The sequence below is a fragment of the Pan troglodytes genome, chromosome 13 (genome assembly GCF_028858775.2).
Source record: "Pan troglodytes isolate AG18354 chromosome 13, NHGRI_mPanTro3-v2.0_pri, whole genome shotgun sequence".
NCBI classification, from domain to species: domain Eukaryota; kingdom Metazoa; phylum Chordata; class Mammalia; order Primates; family Hominidae; genus Pan; species Pan troglodytes.
The window spans coordinates 131,836,576-131,857,412 of record NC_072411.2 but is presented as its reverse complement, the minus strand read 5'-3'; the positions used below and the strand labels follow the sequence as shown (position 1 = coordinate 131,857,412).

The 20,837-nt window shown below is 40.5% G+C and overlaps 1 protein-coding gene and 1 non-coding gene across 3 annotated transcripts in view; one reads left to right on the top strand and one right to left on the bottom strand.

The window, feature by feature from the left end:
• Window positions 1-20,837, top strand: part of DNER (delta/notch like EGF repeat containing) — a 357,056-nt gene that overhangs the window by 97,966 nt on the left and 238,253 nt on the right. The window lies entirely within an intron of this gene.
• Window positions 10,937-10,998, bottom strand: LOC112208467 (U7 small nuclear RNA). Its single transcript, XR_002942948.1, has one exon. It is a non-coding gene; the product is annotated as a U7 small nuclear RNA (small nuclear RNA).

Here is a 20,837-nt window from a genome sequence, read left to right as displayed (position 1 = left end):
TTAGGTTGCAATTATTTGAATAAATTGGATCTAAATACTGGAAATATAACCATGTCATAATCTCTGTTCTGGAATGTACATTTACTGTTATGGAATCAAGAAAGGGAGCTCTTTTTTTCTTATTTTAGTTACCATACTCTCCATCCTGATTTTTACTCGTAGAGCCAATGTTAAGTTTTGATAAATAAAATCAAGTGTCATAAATGATTTCCTATTTATTGAATTCATTTTGCATGTTTTGAAATCAATGCAAGATTGAAATCCCGGCTTTTCATCTTTCGGTTCTTCTTCAGTGGATGTGCTCTGGTGTCTGCCAGAATTAGCCATATTCAGGAACTTTCCAGGGCACGTTGTCACAGCGTGGCCAGAGCAACCTGTAGCAGACCCTCCCATCTGCATAAGCATGCCAAAGGCCTCAGCCCAGAGACCAGGACAAGCCACATGTCCAGATAAACACCATGATTTAAGATACATTCGGGATGCTCACTTAGCCTATGTGAGCCTTTTGCCCAGAGATGGTCCTGGCATCACCCCAGGGTATTAGAGGTTAATGGCATTATAGAAGGTGGACCTGCCAAGGGCCCTAGACATGATCTTGAGACAGCTCCCTCACTTCACCCATGACACCCAGAGAGTGGAGATGATGACCACAAGTGGATAGAGAGTGCCATTGTTCTCTTGATTCCCCAGTTAGTGTTCTTCTACAGCAATGTTTCTGGGGACAGAAAGAGGAAGGAGGGACATACACACTGTCTCTGGGTGTATTCTCAGGGAGGTCTGTGAGTTGGCTGAGAAAACGTGTAATATTCATGTGCTCTCTTGTTACCATCACCCTAGATCAGAAGTGACCACTTTATGATTGAGTACCACTCTGAGATACAAGGCCTGTTTGGGTTGATCATAGAGTTGGCCAATGAGAAAAAAAAATCAGTAAAAAGTAAATGATGTATTTGCTCCAAGTGAAGGCCCAAAGTCACATGGAACCATAGGACAAAAGTTTCAAGGTGGGTTGAATGAGGAGAGGATGTGGGAGGATTCCACATCACACGACCCATGGTGGCCCCATAGCCCGTGGTGGTCTGTGGTAGTAGCATCAGTGGGCACACTCCAGAGAAAGTTCATGAGCATGGTCACCTATGAGCAACCAACTAGCTGCAGCAAAATAATATTTTCTACCACATTGTATTAATTTAAGTTTATCAGTTTTGCAGTTTTTAATAAAAATATACTTGTATCTATTTGAGTAACAACTTTAATGGAGGTTAACATTGGGTGTTTGTGAAACTTGTTTTCCAGTAAAAAGGGTCCCTTCACTTTTAAACTTTGATAAAGCATTCCATGCCATGCTGGCCTCATCATTCAGATTCCTACATGCAGGTGCATGTCTACCTGGGGAATTAAACCCTGGGAAACCCAGACTCTTAGCTGGATCCTAGCTGCCCTCACTTCTTGTGGCTGCTTGCTTTGCAATAGCTTTAGACAGATTTTTTTTTTTTTTGCCGCTAGTCTCCTAGTGAAGGGATGACCACCACAGAAATGTGACACTTTGTCCTCTACAAAACAATTCTTTTTTTTTGTTTGAGACAGAGTCTCGCTCTGTTGCCCAGGCTGGAGTGCAGTGGCGCGGTCTCCGCTCACTGCAAGCTCTGCCTCCCGGGTTCACACCATTCTCCTGCCTCAGCCTCCCGAGTAGCTGGGGCTACAGGCGCCCACCACCACTTCCGGCTATTTTTTTTTTTGTATTTTTAGTAGAGACAGGGTTTCACCATGTTAGCCAGGATGGTCTCGGTCTCCTGACCTCGTGACCCGCCCGCCTCGGCCTCCCAAAGTGCTGGGATTACAGGCGTGAACCACTGCGCCCGGCCTTTTTTTTTTTTTTTTTCTTTTAAGACGGAGTTTTGCTCTTGTGGCTCAGGCTGGAATGCAACGGTGCAGTCTTGGCTCACCACAACCTCTGCCTCCAAGGTTCAAACGATTCTTCTGCCTCAGCTTCCCGAGTAGCTGGGATTACAGGCATGTGCCACCACGCCTGGCTAATTTTGTATTTTTAGTAGACATGGGGTTTCTCCATGTTGGCCAGGCTGGTCTCAAACTCCTGACCTCAGGCGATCCGCCTGCCTCGGCCTCCCAAAGTGCTGGGATTACAGGTATGAGCCACCACGCCCGGCCTCTACAGAACAATTCTAAACCCTTTGGACGACTTGAAAAACGCATCATTGAGTGGGGGTGGGGAGGTGTCACCAACTGTCCTGCCTTGACTGTGTCGTTATTGTAAATTACCATTTACCCTTCTAAGAATGAAACTTTGGTGATAAATGTTACTGCTAATCCTAGTAGATAAAGTCTTTGTAGATTAGTTCCTAATCCTAGCAAATAAAAGCAACTATACATACAGAATGTTAGACCTCAAGTGACTGTATCTTGGTTAATGGGAGGTAAATATTAATACAACTTTAAAATAATCACCTAATATCATATTGCACTGTACTTTTGATTTCTCTAACCAGCCATGAGGAAAGTGGGCACTGGTCTTTTAGATTTTATATGAGGAAGATGCAATTCAGAGTCACTGTCCAGTCTGCAGAGGAGGCAGGGCTGGAGCCCAGTCTCTTATGCCCGGGTTCATAGCTCTGTTCTTTGCCTCATTCTGTAGCCTCAAGACAACCCTGTCTAGCTCCAGAAAAACTGCAAGAAAGTCTTTGGGGCATACAGAGCTACCTCCTTGTCCCAGGAAATTATGACCCTGTTCATAAAAATGTCCTGTAGGAGAGTCCAGAAACAGGGTGGGAAGGAGGACGGAGTTGAGGCCAGGAGACTGGGCTTGGAGCTACTCTCACTTGTTCCCAACGGTAGAGGACTTCAGAAAGGCTGGGTGACTTGAGAAACGAACATTCCATCTTTTTGTGTTTCATGTTTTTTTCTGATGGATCTTGAATTTTTAGATGCTTATCTTCAGATGTAAATCTCCAACTCTGCTCAGTGCCAAACAAAATTACTTTTGCCTTACTCCTAACTTGCTTGTCTGTGCCATGATGTCCTTCAATTAGCACGCATGATTAGGAATTTATTTTTTTTTATTTTTTATTTTATTTTTATTTTTATTATTATTTTAATTTTTTTATTATTATTACACTTTAAGTTTTAGGGTACATGTGCACAATGTGCAGGTTTGTTACATATGTATACATGTGCCATGCTGGTGTGCTGCACCCATTAACTCATCATTTAGCATTAGGTATATCTCCTAATGCTTTCCCTGCCCCCTCCCCCCACCCCACAACAGGCCCCGGAGTGTGATGTTCCCCTTCCTGTGTCCATGTGTTCTCATTGTTCAGTTCCCATCTATGAGTGAGAACATGTGGTGTTTAGTTTTTTGTCCTTGTGATAGTTTGCTGAGAATGATGATTTAAAAAAAAAAAAGGAATTTAAAGCTCAACAGTTATGAAGGGTGGCTGAAACAAAGACTAATGATTTGGGGGCTTGATACTCTATGTAGTTACTTGTTTCTGAATGTATGCTAAGATTCACCCAGCTCAAACTGTCTTTCCTTTAAAGTAAATGATTAAAAGAAAAAAAATACCCAGGAAACTTAGCTCTTGATTTTTTTTTTTTTTGGAAATGTAGAGTATAGTAAAAACAATCTGGCATTGACTCTTCCCTGCGCCATATATTATGTTTGTGGTTTGTGAACTTTTCTAAGTCTTAGATGTCTCACCTCTGAAATGGAGTTGGTAATATTTGCCTTACAGGGTTATTTTTAGTTTTGGAAATCCTATTTTCAATGCTTATAGCACTGCTCAGTTATATGAAAATTTGTCATGAATTTTATTTTCTACACAATGCATTGAGTGTGTTATTGTTCATAAATTAAATTTGCTGTGACTGTAATTCAGGTGATCTGGCTCTTTGGCAGCCACATGCTTGAATGCTTGGTTTTGCTTTTTACAATGGTTCATACTGATTGCCAAACTACTAAAAATGCTGCTGTAGTAATTGGTACTGCTGTTTGGATTTTATTTTTTTCTGTTACCAGCAAAACTTCTGTTTTTAGAAGCAATATTTATAGAATGAACTGGCTGTTAATCTATATTCTATTCAGCGAAATTAGATTTTTAATGGCTGTTTGCTGAAAATCTTCCCTGAAGAGCTGGGCACAATAGAGATACTGATAACAGTATCTCATGTTGGACATTCTACAATGCAAATGTTTTAATGAGGATACAAGTGCGATTGAATTTTAACTAGAGATAAGCTATTGTTTTATTTTAGCAAGTCACTTGTACATTTGCCTGAAATATGCAAATACATATTTTGGTCCAAAATAGTTTTGTATATTGGAATAAGTTCTTGCTTTCTACCACATAGTAATAGAACTTGTCACTTTAAGATTTCTTATTAGTTCATCCAGTTCTCTCTCCCCGTGTGTGTAGATGTGATAGGGAAAGTAAATAACTGAGTCCTTCATAAAATTATCACAGACTCTAGATGTTAGGTCAGAAGACCAAAGATAACCAGTTTGGAGCTCATTGTGCCTACTATTGGTCAAAGCGAAACCTGGGCCAAATAGCCTGGTAACTCCAGGCCATTCTGGCAAAGTGCAAAAAACAGTGAGCCCAGCATGTTCCACCCAGCTTTGTGTCCGCAGCGACGCTTCTGGAATCATAGAGCTGCAACCTTCCGAGGGACAGCTCTCTTTGTGGACAGCTCTCATGCACAGCTGGGTCAGTCTAAGTCTGATACCAGTGGAAGTTTTGGACCCAGAGCTGTTCTCCCTCACCTGAGGCATCTTTACTGGCTGTGGCTGGCTCTACCAGATGCCTTCCCCCTTTACAGTAAATCTCTCTCTGGGATGTTTTGTCCTTTTAACAGTCAGGCTTCCACCAGGGTCCCCCAGTGTATCCAGAATGCCCGTAATGTCTGATCCCCAATAGTGGACTCAGTTGAAGCCTTTCTGGCCTGGTCAGTTGATATTTATGTGGGTGACCAGAGATCCCAATTCCACCGATCAGAGTTTTGTACCCAAGTCCTAGATTCTCTCTGATAATCCTCAGCAGTCCCTCAAAGAAAGTACTATTCCCATTTCAAATATTCAAAAAGTGAGGAGTTGAGAAGTTACTTTAACTCCTTAAGGACTAAGAGGTATTACGTGGCCGTGCTGGGATTTGACTCTAGTAGTGCTTGACTCCAGAGTAGTGTTGACTTCAGTTTGCAACTAATGCCTTAATCCACGCTGTGATTGATCAGCTGCTAAAACATAGGAACAATAGGATAACAAAAAGTGACAGGCTACCAATGCAAAAGCTTCGCACTCCTTACCTGCATATCGAAGAAAAGGGCTTCAAAGAGACTCAGGACTGAGTGGTTATGGAGACGGTGTAACATCCCACCGACACTATGTGACGAAGGTTTCAAGGTGGTTATTTATGATTTCCTGTCAGTACGTCTTAGAGGAAGGGCTGGTGGAGCCAGGTTCAAAGAACTGGGTTGGAGTTCTGCTCTGTCACTTAGGGACTCTAAACCTGCATGTAACCTCGTAGGACTTTGGTTTCCTTTTCTGTAAAGCGAAGGTGAAACCTCACAAGGTCGGAGTGGTTGGGGGATCTTTAAGAGCTGTGTCAGTTGCATGCTTTGCCAACCTAGTTGATTTCAATCAATTTGCTGATAAGCCTGTTCTGTCTGTGGTCTGCCTACTGGTCTCCTGAAATTCCAGCTATTTGGTTCTTTTAGAAGGAACCGAGGACTGATTATTGAGATTTCTACAATTGTTAAGTGGCAGAACTTTGTAAATTTACTTCTTATGTAATTTATAAAGTGACCCATTTGATGAAGAACTTTTAATGTATTGTGTCACAACAACTGTTTTCATGTAAGCCAGGGATTCCCAAACTTTCTTGTTTCCTGGTGGCCTTAGCATCTCAGTAAATTTTTTATAGTGCTTCAGGCCAAAAGGCATTGCTAATGGTTCTTTTTATTAAGCAGTTGGATCCCAACAACTTATGTGCAAACGACTTCATAGCTGTTTGAAAAAAATAACACATAAATTGAAAGAAAAAAATACATTTACTTTATTCTTAAGTAATCGCAGTTACATACTGCTGGGACTATGTGCCTGTGGGGCACTATACAGCTGCTCAGTTGATCACCTCATTTCCTGTTCACATCGACTTTCAGGGAGTGTTTGCTTTTTTTTATCCCAGTAATTGCTGAAAAACCCAGCTTTAGTAAGATATGGTAAAATGTAACAGGATCTAATGTTGAAACAATGAACTACTTCTAGCTAGTAGTTTGTGAAATATCTGACAGAAGTTGTAGATCCTGTGTTTCTCTTGAAAATTTAAAAAATATAATCTGTGGTGCCTTGTGCCTTCAGCTTGGCACCCCATAGCACTTTGGCACACAGTTTGGGAACTGTGGATATAAGCAGCGTACACATTGCCATATTGGCATTTGACAGACTTGGAAGCTGCTCTTATGGTTCTCTAAGATGCATAAGTATCACGAAAGGACTGCAGCCTGGAACCCAGTCCTGGTGACTGATCTTCCAGTACACTGTCGGTGGTTGAGGAAATGATACATTTCTGAGCATTGCCAAACGAAGCTGCTCTTACAGTTCTCTAAGATGCCTAAGTATCACGAAAGGACTGCAGCCTGGAACCCAATCCTGGTGACTGATCTTCCAGTACACTGTCAGCGGTTGAGGAAATGACACATTTCTGTGCATTGCCAAACGGAGCAAATGCAAACCCAATGATGGTGTTCCCGTGACCCTGAGCCATCCTCATGAACGTCAGCTGCAGGCTCCCCGCTGGATAGAACTGGCCATCTGAATGCGGGTCTCAGTTAAGAATGTGGAACAGTTGCTTTCTGAATAACATTCTTCTAAGTGAACTTACTACTTTCCAGGAAACCGTTCTCTTCTACCGTGTCCATGGGCTGTGAGGCCGTTTAGAGTGTTTCCTGTGATTTCTGCAGCACGACACAGTGGGCCACAAATGCTCCCTTTTCTGTGTCATTTGCTCTCTTCATTGATAAAGGACACTCATCCTTCCTGTTTATTTTCAGAACTTGTGCTTAGGTTTATTGGGCATGGCTTATTCCAAAGTCTGAAAACCTTCCATCGTCAAAACAAATGGTACCAGGGCACAATGTTAATATTTGACATCAAACAGAACTTAAAACACAAATGACATTAAAATAATCATCTGCAAAGTTATGCTGTTATTTAAATTCCTATTATAATTTTTGCAGGATGGATTGATTTTTCTCATGACAAAAACTTGTATGTGATAAAATTTCACATTCTGAATATTTCTAGCCAATGGGCTGAATCAGTGATATAATTCTGGGAAGAAGAAGATAGTAAAAATATTACAATCCAGACATTACTCCTGCCTCACTGGGAGAGCTCCACAATTATTTAGCCATTTTTATTGAAGCTATAAAAAGTAGAATGTACAATCCATGGAAGAAAATCGTCCTTGCCTTTTCCTGCATTGGGTCATACACATAAGCAGCAATGTGTGACACTGCTGCTGTGTCTATGGTGTTTGTCATTGTGTCCCTCCACCAGCACGTTAGGAACAGAGGCTTTGCATGTATTCAGGGCCTAGTGCAGGGGTTAGTAAACTTTTTCTGTAAAGGGCGGATAGTTAATATTTTCAGCGTTGTGAGCTACAGGGTCTCTGTGGCAACTGTTCACCTGTGCCGTTGCCATGTGAAGGCAGCCAGATAATATGTAAAACGAATGAGTGTGGTTGTGTTTCAATAAACCTTTATTGATGGGCACTGAAACTTGAATCTTATCGAACATTTACATGATTATTTGGAATATTAACCTTCTTTTGATTTTTCCAACCTTTAAAAAGCATAAAAATAACTCTTGCCTCATAGGCTGTACAGACACAGGTTGCAGGTCAGATTTGGCCTGTGGGTCAGAATTTGCCAGCCCCTGGGCTACAGAAATGCCTGGAACAGAGAAGGTGCTTGAATGATGAAGATCACATTTTTATTTATTTATTTTTGAGACAGAGTTTCACTCTTGTTGCCCAAGCTGGAGTGCAGTGGCGTGATCTTAGCTCACTGCAACCTCTGCCTCCTGGGTTCACGTGATTCTCCTGCCTCAGCCTCCCAAGTAGCTGAGATTACAGGTGCTCACCACCACGCCCGGCTAATTTTTGTATTCTTAGTAGAGATGGGGTTTCACCATGTTGGCCAGGCTGGTCTTGAACTCCTGACCTCAAGTGATCCACCTGCCTTGGCCTCCCAAAGTGCTGCAGTTACAGGCGTGAGCCACTATGCCCGACCAAGATCACATTTTTAATTAAAATCTTTATTATGAACTATTTTAAACCTAAAGAAAGAATGGAGAATAGTATAATTAGCATCTGCCACTGAGATTCAACAAACATCATTCTGCCATATTGGTTTCCAATTATTAAAAAAAAATAAATAAAACAGGCAAATACAGTTAAAGCCCGCTGCCCTCACTGCCACTACCCTACTCCTCCCCAACCCACTTCCCTCCCTCTCTACCCAGAAACAATGATTGTTCCAAGTTGGGTTGTAAGCTTTCATCTTTTAAAATATTTTTACAGTATAGGCATAAAACGTGCACAGACGTATGACACTGCAGGATCCTTTCACAACTTGCTTTTTTCCCACTCACTATGGTGTTTCTGTGATTTGTCTGTGGCTTTCAGATATAGCTCTAGTTCATTTAAATTTTCATGCAGTTTAATTTATTCACCTTTTATGAGTCTTATTTAAGAGATTCTTTTCTATCTTGATGTCATCAAGATATTGTCCTATATTTTCATCTAAAGCAGGAATGAGCAAACTTTCAGCAAACAGCCAGAGAGTAAATAGTTTAGGCGTTGTGGGTCACATGTCTATTGCAACTACTCAACTGTGGGAAAGCAGCTTTGGACAATGGACACACTGACGGGTGTGACTGTGCTCCAATAAAACTTGATTTATTAAAATTGGGTGATGGGCCACATTTGGTCTGTGAGCTGTAATTTGTCAACTCCTGATTTAAAAGTTTTGAGGTCGTATTTTTAACATTGTCCTACAAAATCCATCTGGAATTCATTGTGTGTGTAGATGTATGGTGTAAGTTAGATATTTATGTCAGTCCCAGGGGTCAGCAATTAGCAATTATTCAAGTATCACTTACTAAAAAGTTGATCTTTCCTACACTACTTTTTTTTTTTTTGAGACAGAGTTTCGCTCTGTCACCCAGGCTGGAGTGGAGTGGTATGATCTCGGCTCACTGCAAACTCTGCCTCCTGGGTTCAAGCGATTCTTGTGCCTCAGCCTCCCGAGTAGCTGGGATTACATACATGTACCACCATGCCCGGTTAATTTTGTATTTTTAGTAGAGGTGGGGTTTCATCATGTTGGCCAGGCTGGTCTTGAACTCCTGGGCCCAAGTGATTCGACCACATCGGCCCCCCAAAGTGCTGGGATTACAGGTGTGAGCTATCGCGCCCATCCTTCCTACACTAATTGTTAATGCCTTCCCTGTTATATTCTAAGTTTCTCTACATGGCAAATCTCTGTGCTCTCTCATCTGAAACATTGTTCAATGTAGTTGTAGATTTATAATAAATTTTTATTTCTGGGAGGGAATAAAGCATGTATCTTTACTCTTCTTCAAATTACCTTGAAAATATTTGGTGCTTTCATCTCTCATTTGTGTTTAGATCAATTTGATAAGTCAGAAAACAAAAAAGAAGCATGGGATTTTGATTGGAATTGTACTGTTCTACCTGGATTAGTATTCTCATTATATTACTAGCTGAAGGACCATGAACAAGTTAGTTTCTGAGCCTCAGAGATAATATGCAGATAACAGTACCTGCCTCACAGGGTGATAGTGAAGATTAAGTGGATTAATATAGGGAGCACGTCGAGAACCATGCCAGATATAGCATAAGCACTCAGAAATCTTAGCTATTAATATCTTTAGTAGAAGTCTTCTTATCAAAGATATCAGGACAGTTTAATCAGGTCAGTTAATTAAAGAAGTTGTGAGGAATTAAAAAAAGTTTTAGATCTACTTTAAGCATCTTATTTCATCTTAAAATGCATAAATATATATTCATACAGGAGTGGAAAAGGTTTTGTTGACCGTTTATCCACAGTTCCAAGTGCTGATGGTGGCTTATTTCCTTGTATGGTTTGTAATTTTTTACTGTGCGCTGATTTGATAAGAGTCTGTGTGTACACAGGCATGTGTGTGAGTCCCATGTGTTGTGTATTGTGAAAAGTGTCACTCCACTTCTGTACTGATCCTAAACACGTTTTTGTTGTTGTTGTTGTTGTTGTTGTTGCTGTTTGAGATGCAGTTTTGCTCTTGTTGCCCAGGATGGAGTGCAAATAGCACCATCTCGGCTCACCGCAACCTCCGCCTCCTGGGTTCAAGCGATTCTCCTGCCTCAGCCTCCCGAGTAGCTGGGATTACAGGAGCGCACCACCACGCCCAGCTAATTTTTGCATTTTTAATCAAGACAGGGTTTCACCATGTTGGTCAGTCTGGTTTTGAACTCTTGACCTCCAGTGATCCTCCTGCCTTGGCCTCCCAAAGTGCTGGGGTTACAGATGTGAGCCACTGCGCCTGGCCCTAAACACATTTTTAATGTTAATTTTTGGTTTAGGATGTCCACGTGAAGGAGATGTTGTTAATCACAGGGGACATTCATATGGGAGGTTTTAATTATTCATGGGAATTTTATTTTTTTTTTAATCCAAAGACTGCAGAGATGTCAGTTTTTCTGCTATTACCTCGGGCCTGCTGGTGGATTTCTCTAGTGTCCCTTCTGCTCTCTCTAAACAGACAGGAGGCTCTAAGAGGCTTCATTTGTGGGCTCAGTTATAGTTGCCTCTCCTTTCCTGTGCTCAAGGCCCCATTTGAGTATGTGTGTGTGTGTGTGAGGGGGGCCTTCCTGTAAAAACCAGAAAGCCTGCTAGACAGATTCTAAAAGAGCTGGAACACTCCCATGTGATTCTTAGAACCCCAATTCCCAGAACTGTAGGTCTTATTTCCAGCTCTGTAGGCTGTGTGGTCGATGCAGTGTCATCGTGTGCTAAGTTCTCTGGTTGTGAATTTTCTAATCATTCCTGAAACTTGAGGATCCCCCTTTTCTTCCACCCCCTTTTAAAGCTTACCTCCAAATGAAAGCATTTTTAATTTTATCTAATTTTTTTTTCAATGGAGAAGGGCCTGGCCATCAGTTCAGTTAAAATCTCGAGTGGTGAAATTTTCCATCGAAGTTTCTGTTGTATGGATGCCTATGGCATTTGCATATGCAAGATAAGTCACGTGTCTATGATCTTTGTTTTTGAGGCAGGGTCTTGCTCCATCACCCAGGCTGGAGTGCAGTGGTGCTATCTTGGCTCACTGCAACCTCCGCCTCCTAGGTTCAAGCAATCCTCCCTTCTCAGCCCCTCAAGTAGCTGGGACTGCAGGTGTGTGCCACCATGCCCAGCTAGTTTTTGCATTTTTTTTTTTGTGGAGATGGGGTTTCGCCATGTTGCCCAGGCTGGTATGGTGTCTATACTCTTTATACACTAACAATTCACATAGTTCAACATGGCAAGCATTGTTAAATGGGATTGATTTCATCAACATTCTAAAGCAGTTCAGAGGATGCTCTGTGTTCAAAAATTGTTAGCTTGAAAAGCCATTATGGATATAGTTTTCTGACAGTTTTCCCAGTGGGTTCTTCTAGACTTCTAATGTTATGCCTTAATTGGAAATGCTAAATATTTGCATTTAAAAGAGATAATTTGAATGATCAGTACTGTAGAGTGTCTTCAAAGCTACAGTACCTGTGCCATACTGCTTCATTAGATACAATTATACAGGTTTCTTCTGCTTCCCTGTATAGCTTATATACAGTGTCCACAGAGCTGCAGAATTAAGGTGGTGGTGGGTTTCTGCCCTCATCCCTTTGCTTCCTGTCTGAACTCCTAGGCTGCAGAAACTCCCGTCTCTGTTGTGACCATCCTTGTTTCTCTGCTTCACAATCCATGACTGTTTCTAGTTGGTAGGGCTTTTATGGGTGACCTCTTCCACTTTCAGCCCTGTTTTTTGTTCTGTTATTATTTTTTTCTTTTGTTTCTTTTGTCTTTCATAACTACAAAGGTCCTCTCAGCTTCCTCATGGAAAAAAAAATAAAACAACCCTGGCCTTTGAGCAGATTTGCTAGCCAATCAAAGATCCTCTTTTTAATCTTGCAATGAGACAATCTGAACACACGTGCAATTTGTGGATCTTTGGCTCTTGTTGATTTTAAAACAATTGGTACTGGATATCTAGGGCCACCTGCTCTTTTGCTTGAATTTTTACTCATTTTCCTTTTTAGTTTTGTTCTTAGTGTAGCTGTCTATATGAAGCCTGCTGTATATAGAAGGCTTATCTCCAGATAAATGAAGTTGGATACCCGAAGACTTTAGATTTATCTGCAGAGCCACTGATTTTTGTCCTATTCCCGGGAGCAGATGGGTATTAAAATTAGAGCAGCTGCTTCCAAGTAAGGTTAGAAAAGCTGAAAAGAGAGCAGAGGGAATTTTGTGTGCCTGCAGAGAGAAAAACACACATCAAAGCAGTCAAGAGTCCAGGCAGGTACACAAGAACACTTGGCACTTGGCGGCTCAACCCAAAGCCTCCCCCGACTTTTACTAAACAAGGTGACCCTGATTTTTCTGCTCTTGCACCTGGTTTCACAGGCACTCATAGATTTCTCTCTCCCACTTCTCTTAAGGATCCCAGGCCACCGAGCCTAACAGATACAGAAGAACACTCTTCCTGGTATGGAATACTCTGAATAAAGAATGATTTAGAAAGCAATGGGGTCTCTTCTTTGTTTCAGACAAGAAATATTTTTTGAGAGCCTACTATGTGCCTGGTTTTCCAACTCCCTGCTACCCCACGTTGGTGTCATTTGTTCTTTATTTATTCTTTAAAAATAAAGAGCATGTCATTTGTCCTATTTAAAAAATAAAGAAATGAGAACATTTAAAATGTTTGGAGTCCCTGTCTTTGGAGTCCCCAACAAAAGTGAAAAGTTCTTTTCAAAGTGCTCCTCTGACTTGAGTTTCCACCCCTGTTTGGTATGTTTCATTGGCTTTCTGTGTCTTCTAGGAGGAAGGTCAAAGTCATTAGGAGGACACAGAGGCTGCTGGATTTTGGCTTCTGCTGGCCCTCCTGGTCCCTGTGGCTTCATGTGGCTGCTGTGCTGGAGGGAGAGTCACTCTGGAATCTGTGTGCCATTCTTACCTGGGAGGAAAATCAGGAAGGAACCTTATGGTTACTTTTGGGCAGAGGCAAGTTAGTTTCATCATCTTTCTTAAATATGACAACCAAGGAACAAAGAGTATGTCAGATATGTGTACATGGTAGGTGTTTTAAAAACAATTTTCCAAAATTGCAAAGCACAAAATATATACAGAAAAGCACCCCCCCCAAAATATGTACAGCTCAATGTATTATCATAAAATGAACACCTGTGTAACCACCACTCAGATCAAGGTTGACAATGTTGCCCTCCAGCAGCTTCCTCGTCCCCACCTCTCGCAGCTCTGCAAAGCTAATCACTCTTCTGACTTCAAGCATGGGTCACTTTTGCTGCTTACAATCTTTACACAAGTGGAAAAAACATTGTGTTTGGGGAATTTGTTCTACTTGTTGTATAAGGCTATAGTTCTTTCTTTTTCATGGCTGTATAGTATATTTTATCAGTATACTATAACTGTTGTCATCCAGCTCATTAATATTCTTTTTTGTTTTTATTATACTTTAAGTTTTAGGGTACATGTGCACAACATGCAGGTTTGTTACATATGTATACATGTGCCATGTTGGTGTGCTGCACCCATTAACTCGTCATTTAACATTAATATTCTTATAGTTAGTACTCTCTGTGTTCTGTTTATTAAATATTTGTTTACTATAAGGTTATACAGATATTCTCTTCTATTATCTTTTTGAAGTTTAATTTTTTACCTTTCAATTGGATCTACAATCCAGTTGGTGTTTATTTTTGCATATGGCTTGAGAGAGGGAAAAGTCTTCATTTTTTTCTCATTGGATATCAGTTTATTGAAAAGACTCTATTCTAGAAGTCAAGTGTCCCTGTGTGATCCTTTCTGTTTCTTGTCTCTGTTCCATTGGTCTATTTGTTCATCTTTCTGCCAATGTCGTGCTATCCTAATTACCATAGCTTTAAAATTCCTGCTTTCTAATACAGCAAGCCCTCCCACATTGTTCTTATTGAAGCGTGTCTGTGCTATCGTGGGCCGTTTTACAGAAGCACACAAATGTTGTGATTTCTGTTGCAGCAGCATTGAATCTTGTAGGTTAAGAAAAATTTGAGTCTTTCTAATATCAAGTTTTCTAATTCATGACTGGAATATTCCCCCTTTACAATTATCTTCATTGAGATCATGCATTTTTAACATTTGATTTATTACTAGGAATTTAATTTTTTTCATCTATTATAAACTGTACCTTTGAGAAAAGTATCTTTAGTTTGCTGCTGATACATGGAGATGCAAAATATTTTTATTTTTTGGTAAATTTTGATCTTGCATGCAGCAAACTTGCTGAAGTTCCATATTTTAATAATTTATCTGCATGAATAATCATACAGTCTGTAATTGACAGCTTATTTTCTTAGTGGATCCTTATACTTTCTTTTTATTTTTGCCTCATTGCACTGTGTAGGACCTTTAGTGCAGTGCTCAATGGAAGTGGTATTAGCAAACATCCTTGCTTTCTTCCCAATTTCAGAGAGAAACTGTTCTACCTTTCACCAGTAAGTATTATATTTGCTGAAGGTTTTTTGTAGATACTCTTTATCAGATAAAAGAAATTTCCTTCTATTCCTAGTTTGCTAAAGGTCTTCACTCTACCTAGATGTTAAATTTAATAAGAGTTTTTTCTGCATTGGTTGAGATGATCATACAATCTTCACAGGAAATTTAATTCCCAGTTTGCCTGCAGGCTTCTTTTCCTGAGTACGAAAGAGGCAGAAGTCGACATATTTCCTGTATTGATGGCATTGTGGTTTTGTAAAAAAGTTTGATAGGATGTATGAGTGTCTCTGATGAGAGGCGAAACAAAAATGTATGCACTGGAATTGTTCTGCAACTTTTTATTCAAGAAATTGGTCTTTGAATGATTAAAAGTAAAAAAAAAAAAGCATTTCATTTGAGGCTGGTGTGCCTATGTCAGTAAGTGCAATTGAGTGCTATCTCTTAGGACTTAGTTAAATATGGAAACCAAGGGACAAAGGGAAGATCAGGTTTTTGAAGAACAATTCATTTAATTCTTGATATATCTGCAGCTGAGCAGGGCTTATAGATTCATCACTATGACTTATCACTATGTGTTAATCAGACTAAAGCAATTACCTTGAGATTTCAAGGTAATTTCCAAATGCAGTATGTTTTAAAGAGACAGCATGAAAAAGTAGGGAAACAATATGTAAGAGTTTATTTTTAATGGATTCATTTTATAGCCACACGTTTCAATTCTGCTTATAATTTCCTTTTAGCCTACTTACAAATGTGACTCAACTCACATACAAAAATCAGGACAAGCTGGTTTCAAGAAAGCTGACTCAGAATTGAGGGAATAATGGACTGACCAAATTAGTCTTGGAATAATTTTTTGAATTGATGTAGAGTTTCTAATACAGAAGTAAAGACCTATCAAAACATGGAATGTGTATTTCACTAAGACATATAGTTCTTGATTCAGTAAAGCGAATGAGCATTTTTATTATTTGGATTTGGAAAAAAGATCTTGGGATGCATTTCTTGGCTGAGTCTACTACTGGCATAAGCACTATAGTGATTTTTTTTTATATCTTTATTCCTGGTGAGTAAGCAGTTGGTGTTGGAATATAGTTGAAATCCTTATTGAAGAAGGTGGGAAAAATTTCTTTTTGAGACAAAAATACTGTGACAGTTGGACCCCAACATTGTTCATTTGCGTTTCAGAAGGAAGATGACATTTACAACCACTGCAATTCCTGTTTTGGACATAGAAACACAATATTAAGAACTTAAAGGCCTTTAGAATGTTCTAGTCCCATCCCTTCCTTTTACAGTTGAGCGTGCTGAGCCCCAGGAAGTTTTCTTGCCTTGTCCAAAATCACCTGCAAATGAGACTGGAACCCCAGTCTTTCCCATATCACGGTACCTCCAGGTGGCAATTGTTCATTCTAATTTCTCCAGTAACCCTAAGCTATAAATTCTGGAGTCATCTTTGCTGTAGTCCCCCTCTCCAATTGGCAGACACAGACACTCTCCTGCTATTTCAATATCCCCTTAGTCTGTGTGACCTTTCCCCACCCATCGTCTTCCATGGGTCCACCTAGTTCTATATTTAGCCTTGGCATGGGTTGCTCATCATTCATCTCCATTTAGTTCAGCTGATGGATGGAAAGGTAGAGGGAGAATTTCCATATTTCTTCTAGTGAAGGAAAGGTAGGGGTATGACCCTTCATTGTGTTCTTGCTTCAAGGTGGACTATCTAGATGAGCATTCTTTTCATAGTACCAAGATTTATTCTGCAACCTTCCTGCACATAATTATGACTAAAAGAATATCTGGTCCTTTAAGTTGTTTTGCCAAAGGTTCTTCTGTTATTTAATCACTTGGTGCACACCAGTCCAATTAGGGAGTTGCATGGGGGGAGAAAATAGATGTTATTGCTATCAAACTTGTAGGGCCCCGTTCAAGATAGTTTTCTTTTTTGAAGTCTTTCCAGGTGACCCCCACCTACCTGTTTTCCCTCTTTTGTGAACCCCAAAGTCTGTACTGTCTAGATCAGGGACTGGGAAACTAAAGGGCCAGATAACAAATATCATATAGGCTTTGTGGGCCAGGCGCTTTCAGTTGTCAGTACTCAACTGCTGGTGTATTGCAAAAGCAGTCAGCACATAAACAGGTGGCTGTGGTTGTATTCCAATAAAGCTTTATTTACAAAAACAAACCAGATTTGGCCTGTGGTTGTGACTTGCCAACCTCTAATTTGTACTAACAATTTCTAAATTTTGGTTTTGGGGCCAGGTGCATCAGAATCATCTGGGAAATGTTGAAAGATACAGGTTTCTAGGCTTCACCTTTAGAGTTTCTGATGAACGGCCTGGAGCTGGGGAATCTGTGTTTTAAAAGTTCCCTGATTGATGCTGCTGCTTAGACAAATCACTAAAACAATGGTCCATTCTAGTTACCTGCTTCCCTTCTTCCTTCTTTCCTTTTCTGTTTTCCTCCCTCCCTCCTTTCCATCCTCCAGTAAATATACATACAAATAAATACCTAACATTTTATTTGTGTTTAAGATTGTGTAAAATGGCATGATTCTGTAGACTGTTTATTTTGTAGATTGCTTATTTCTTTGCCCTTTTTGCTGAGGCATTTATCTTGTATTTATCCTAAAAATTCTTTCTATAATAAGGGATTTAGTCCTTTATAGTATGTTGTACATTTCTTCCTTCATGATAGTGTTGCATTTTAAATTTACTCATGGAGTTGCAATGATTAAAAATAATTTTGATGGCATGAAATGCACTGTTCCCTTAAGGCAGTGGTCTCAATCAGAGATGATCTTTCCCCAGGGGATGTTAGCAATGTTTTTGGTTGGCATAACTTGGAAGGAGGGATTCTACTGGCATTTAGTGAGTAAGGACACAGCATGCTGCTAAACATCTTACAACATACAGGGGAGCCCCCAATGATAAAAAAATTATCCAATTCAAGGTGTCAAAAGCACCAAGGTTGAGAAAACCTGCTTTACGGCTATTGTTTTTGTTCTTTGTTTAATAAGACACTCCCTCTTCCTATAATACTAATATCTCTATTAAAATCTGTATTAAAAGTTTTAAAATTGATTCTGCCACTCAGACAAATTACTAACATAGTGGTCCACTTTACTTCCTTCTTAATACCATACACAAATTCCCCCTGTTCTTTCCCATCCTTGCCTCTATCTTCTTCTCCACTTCTCTGTAAGTATCACGAGTCCCCTGTGACCCCTCTGTGGCCAGCGTGGTGCTAGGTCATATAATGACAGTGGTTCCCCACCCACTGCCCAGAATTTGTAAGTTCTCCTCTGGGGTTTTGTTGCATTTGGTTTCCTCAAGCACCGTCCCATTCCCCCTGGATGCCTTTGCCCACTTAGCTTGGGTATAATGTTGGAGGAGCTGACCTCTGGTCGGCTCGGTTCTTCCCTGAACCTTCTGAAAACTGCCATCAAGCTTAGTGGCTATCAATAGAATCCTAAGTCTTCAAGCTGGAGGAGGCCTTTGGAGATGCAACCCCAGCTCCTCCCTTAATGCAGGAGGGGTGTGTGTCCAGAGCAGGTGAGCAACTTGTCCCACCCACCTGTGAAGAACAGGGCCAACGCCAGGGCACTGCTTGCTCAGCTGGCTCCATTTTCCATTGGAAAACTCCCAGACCACCTCTTCTTGGTGGAGGCATCCAGAATTGCTGTCTTTGTTTTGCCAAAAGCTGCCGCTATCATTCTAAAAGAGACTAGTCCCAACACCTGCTCATAATTTCGTTTCCTATTTGCTATGATCAGATCCATTCTCTCCCTCAGCATTAAAAAAATGTAAGGTAGTTTAACATAAAGGTGTTGGGGTGGGTAACCTCAATCAAACAAAGGATCCCAATAGCTGACATGCATACCAGCAGGGCAAGCAATTGATGAGCCGACTGCTCAGGGCAAGTCCAAGTTAACGTCTCTGACTCTTCTATTGGATTGTGAGATTTTCAAGGGCCAGGTAAGGCTTTATTCATCTTCCTGACCCCTCTTATAGGCATCCTGCCTTGCACATCATAGGTGCTTGATAAATGTCACATGAATTGCTGAGTGGCCATATTGAGTTGTCTGTAAAAGTACAGAAGAGGCAGGGCTGAAGCCCATACATTTTCTAAACTAGTATGGAAGGGAAGTTAGTCACCTGTGCATCTCCCCAGGCCCCACCATCATCCAGGTAATGCTGATGCAGGTGTCCACACTTCGAAGCAACCCTATTAGCTTTGACTTACTATATCTAATGACCCCATCAATGGGCCTCTTTCATGCCTTTTAAAGTTGGCATTTCGTCCTTCTGTTTGTATGCCACAGAGGATATGGGAATTGCCAGAAACATGGGTAGCAGAGAATTTAAGGAAGAAAAACAGGCCATGGCTAAAGGGTCACACTGCTACTGCCTTTGAATCACAAGTCCCAGGAGAGGCTGGCACCCTCGCTCAGGTCTGGCCTCCCATTTTACTCAGTCCATTCCCCCAGAACTGCTCTTGGTTAGAGTAGACATTATTTGACACGGGTGAAAAGTCTAAAATAAAATGTGGAAAATAGTTTCAGGTTAGTTCTATGATGTGAAAAAATGTGGCTTAAGCAGATAAATTGATCTGATGCAGCAAGCACACAGCATTTAATAAATGGGCCTGTTGGTTCACTGTAAGCAGAAGACCATTAACCCATGGGCTTTCTCTTTCCTCTTTATTATAGCTGGTATTACAAAGGCTTAATCATTTTTCCCCATCATTAGAATCTAGAAATTATAGCTCGGAAAATATCATGTATTACATTTTATGCATTCCCAAAGTTAGGTCTATTAATTCTGATATTTTGCCTCATTATGCATTTTGGCAGTTTGGTAATTACCTGCTTATAGTTCAGATTTAATGGGACGCAAGAGCAGATGCGACCTCTGCAACAGGACCTTTTCCTTAATGAGATAAAATACAAATACGAACTTTAAAAAAATCTTGACTGTATACAGAAACGTAGGACTTACGATAAATATTTATGATTTGCTTAAAAGTTAATGATTGCACCTTATCTTATATATGCTGTTATGAATTGAAACAGATAGCTTTCCCAAAAAATAAAACTAGTCTGAAGGGTTAGAGAAAATAATGGCAGAAAGCTGCCATTGTTAATGAAACAACTAATATACACGCCAAGGAAGTAGCATTGGGATAAAATTATTTTTAAAAAGGGCCCAATGACCCTGCAATGCATTTAATTCTCTGCCTCGTACTCCTGTGTGTGTGTGCATGTGTGCACGCATGTGTGTGTGTTCGTTTGTGTGTGCGTGCATGTGTGTACATGTATCTGTGTGTGTGCATGTGTGTGCATGTATATGTGTGCGTGTGCGTGTGTGTGCACAGGTGTGTGCATGTATGTGTGCGTGTGCATGCATGTGCATGCGTGTGCATGTGTGTGCATACACACTCCATCACATTATCCACTGCTTTGAATCCCCTTAGAAATTTATGCAACTGACTGTTTAATTTTTAGCTTTTGTCCTCTCTTACCACAGTGGGACATTTAAGACTCCGCCTTGACTTATATTCTCAAGACCTGAGACTGGGCCTTGGAGAATCCTGATTGCATTTAACAAGGCAGTACACTTCATAGGCTCTGGCAGCTGCTTGTGTATAACATCATTCACATTCATTCACTCACTCATTCATTCATTTAGTAAATGTTTATCCAGCAGCTCCCATGTGCTGGGCACTGTTCTAGGGCTGTGGATACACAAGTAAATTAAACTGAAAACAGAAATGGGACCTCAAAAAGCCTACATTCTAGTGGGGAAAGAAAAAAATGAATGTGTTAAATAATTTAAAATTTGTGTGAGAAGATGATGGATATTTTAGAAAAAAAAAAGCAAGGAAAGCGGGGTCAAACGTCAGCATCATGCAATATACCCAGGTAACAAACCTGCACATATACTCCCTGAATCTAAAATAAAAATTGAAAAAAAGAAAGAGGAGTTGACATTGACAGAGGGTGGAGACCTTGCTCT